This window comes from Nicotiana tabacum, chromosome 2, assembly GCF_000715075.1.
Source record: "Nicotiana tabacum cultivar K326 chromosome 2, ASM71507v2, whole genome shotgun sequence".
Classification (NCBI taxonomy): Eukaryota; Viridiplantae; Streptophyta; class Magnoliopsida; order Solanales; family Solanaceae; genus Nicotiana; species Nicotiana tabacum.
Genome location: NC_134081.1, coordinates 125,737,920 through 125,741,206, shown reverse-complemented (window position 1 = coordinate 125,741,206; position 3,287 = coordinate 125,737,920). Strand labels below are relative to the sequence as shown.

The following is a 3,287-nucleotide window of genomic DNA, read 5'->3' as shown; positions in this document are numbered from 1 at the left end:
TTGAGCGAAAGGAACAAAAGGAGTTTTGGAAAAAGTGGTATGGAAGAAACTTTAGTAGAAGAGAATGATGGGAAAAATCTGTAAAGACCAATACAAAAAAAAATTATCATTAGGCTTTTGACAATCTTAAAAAGTGAAAACATTTACACAACATCCTTTTTAACAAAAATCAATATATTTGTGCTCATTCAAAAAGAAACAATAAAATAGAAACAAACAACAGCTCATTTGATTTTGAACTGTCAACAAGATCAAGAATTTACCAACAAGATAAGAAGATACAAAGTTTTTTTTTTTTTTTGCTTCAATTAGATCTGCAGGTGAACATTAACAAAGGAACACATTTTTGGGGGGTCATTATTTTTGAGTAAGGTACTAAATAAAGTACAACTACAGGAAAATAAAAAATAAAAAAGGTTATACTATTATCTAATCATTAATTAATCTTCTTCTACCTCAGAGAATTTGGGGGATTTTCTTGTTTCCACAATGATAAAAGAATCAAGAAAAAGGATAAAAAAGGACTTTAACTTTTTAATCCTTTTTTTTCCCTTTAAACATGAGGCTTGCTTCTCTTGTGACTAGCTTTTCCATCTGATCTCAAAACACCACTTGAATCTCCTTCAGATGAAGCATCCACTGATTTTGTGAAATTACAAGAAAGATCAGCATAAAGATCAACAACTCTTCTGATATTACTGTTAAGCTCTCTGATTAAACCAACATTTCTGCTCAAATTATCAGGAATCTTGGACTCATGATTCTGATTAATCTCATTGATTAGCAACCTATTCTGATCCAATATGTTCTGCACTTGTACAAAACTCTTCTGAAATGTCTGAAACACTTTTCCATCTACTTGAGTACCATTACCTAAGCCTGAAAATGTATCTCTCTCCATAATTCCTTTTGTTTTTTGGCCCTTAGTTGGTGAAGAAGAATCCTCTTTTCAATTCAATGCAGGTTCTGCAAAAGTAGATCCCAAACAAAAGGACCACAAAAATAGAAGACAATAATTAGGAAAAGATAAAAAAGGAGTATTTTTAAAGCTAGTTTAAGAAAAAAATAACCATAATTATAACTTCTCATCTGTACATCTATAGTATAAGAAAAGACTAAAGGCCAGTTTGGTATGATGGATAATATTTCTGGGTTAAAAATTTAGTACCATCTTATCTCTTGTTTGGTTACTAATCTTGAGATAAGTTATCCCAGATTCCCAGTATTAAAAATAGTAACAGGATAACTTATACTTGCCAGATGATGGAATAGTAGTTCCAGAATAAGTTATCGTAGAAAGAAGTAAAATTGACAATCCCGGGATTAATATGACATACCAAACATGTAATAAAAAATAATACAAGGATAACTAATCTTGTCTTAACTAATCACACTATAACTAATTACGATAACTTGTCTTCAAACCAAACTAACCCTAAGAGACAAAACATGGTAAGTGCTCTTTTATTTGATTTGTTTAAAAACAAGTTGTACAAAACAGACAACATTCTGAAATTGAAATCATGATTTCTCAGTTTTTCACCCCATGGGTTCTACTTTTTAACAAGGATGGAGGTAAGAACATGGAGTATGCAATTATTAATATCATTATTATTATTGTTAATTTTATTACTACTCAAGTTTATGTGTATTATTTTAGGTATGATGAGATGTAAAAAGCAGATCCTATTTTCCAAAAAAGGGAACCTTTTTTAGTGCGTACTGTGTGTATACTCCCCTCAGCTAAAGGCCTAACTAAGCTCATAGTATTTGAAAGAAGAATCTCCAGACCCAGAAATGACCAGTCTATTTTTGCAGTGCAGATTTGGCCATAATTCTCATATGGGTATGCTTTTCAAGAAAATGCACAGAGACTCACTATAACCACCCACCCACTCACCCTCATACCCCCATCCCCTATATAAGGGGTAGAAAAAAAAGAGTCTTTACAAGAAAACTTTGAGAGAAAAAATAGGGTGAAAAGAAAAACATTAGCATTTTCAGAAACACAGATTTATCACAAATCATAAAGAAGAAACAAAACAGAATTCAAAGTTGGAATTTTTGTAGAGAAGTCTTTCAAAGTTGCAGAAGCTTAAATTCCCAAAACATTGAATTAAAAAAACAACAAATTTTGGGGAAGAACAGTAAAAAAAAATGTCTCAAACTTCATTGAAAATTCAGAAAAATAACATAGAAATAATAATTGAGGGACTGAAAGCTATAAAAATCAAGACTTTATAAGGTAAACATACAGATTTAACAAACCTACCAAACTTGGGAACTCATAAGAAATCCTTTTTAGTTTTCCATGTGATCTCTCACACTCAAAACAAAGAGAAAAGAGAAGAATAAACAGTGATAAAGATAGGTGAATAATTAAACATTTATTTATAAAGCTGAATTGGGAACGTACCTTGAAAATCTGAGAACATTATAGTTAGGGAAGAGAGGCAGTAGACATAGATTGGAAAAGCCGAAATGATCGGCGATTGAATCGAATCTCCCAAAAGAGAGAGAAAGAGAGAGAGAATATGTAGATTTGACAGTCACGCTACAACGCACCCTCGTTTATATCTTCTTCCTTTCTTTTCTCTGTCTGAATTTAATACTACTTCCCTACTTATATTGATAGGAGTAGTATTTTATTTATTTTTTTATTCTTTTTGATTCCCACTAGGTGCTCATTTAGGGTTGGGATCCCACTAAATTTAGATTCACGCCTGAAAATTTCGTATACCGGTAACGCACTCCATAATAAAGCAACTTTATTTAGGGGGCTTGAATTTGAAATATGTGTAAAGATATGTTGGTTGGACCTAACTCAACCCTAAAAGCTAGCTCGTGAGAAAATTACTGCTCAAGTCATATAAAGAGATCATCAGCCAATTCTCTAATCAATTTGGGACTCTAACCCACTCTTACACCCCCTCGCACGTCCAGACCACCAACTGGAGCATGGACAATACCCAAACGGGAACAGACCTGGCTCGGATACCATGTAAAGATAGCGCTTGGCCTAACTCAACCACAAAAGCTAGCTCGTGAGGGGCGGACTGGCCAAGGCCATATAAGGAGACAACTAACCTGATCCCTAACCAATATGGGACTCTAACCCACTCTAACAATATATGATTAAAGACGAAAAAGTACTTACCATTTCACCGCAACCCTTATTGATAAATTGAATGTCCGCCTTTCTTGTGCTTTGAAATTCTACCTATTTGGTAGGATAATGTAGTAATTAAATTAATCTCTTCAGCTCAATTTGTTATCTTATGTAATTT

At 33.0% G+C, this 3,287-nt stretch overlaps 1 long non-coding RNA gene across 1 annotated transcript; it reads right to left on the bottom strand.

The window, feature by feature from the left end:
* Nucleotides 1–277: 277 nt before the first annotated feature.
* Nucleotides 278–2,598, bottom strand: LOC107802374 (uncharacterized). Its single transcript, XR_012703137.1, has 2 exons — nucleotides 2,417–2,598; nucleotides 278–966 (listed from the first exon to the last, which is right to left on the bottom strand). It is a non-coding gene; the product is annotated as an uncharacterized LOC107802374 (long non-coding RNA).
* Nucleotides 2,599–3,287: the final 689 nt, after the last annotated feature.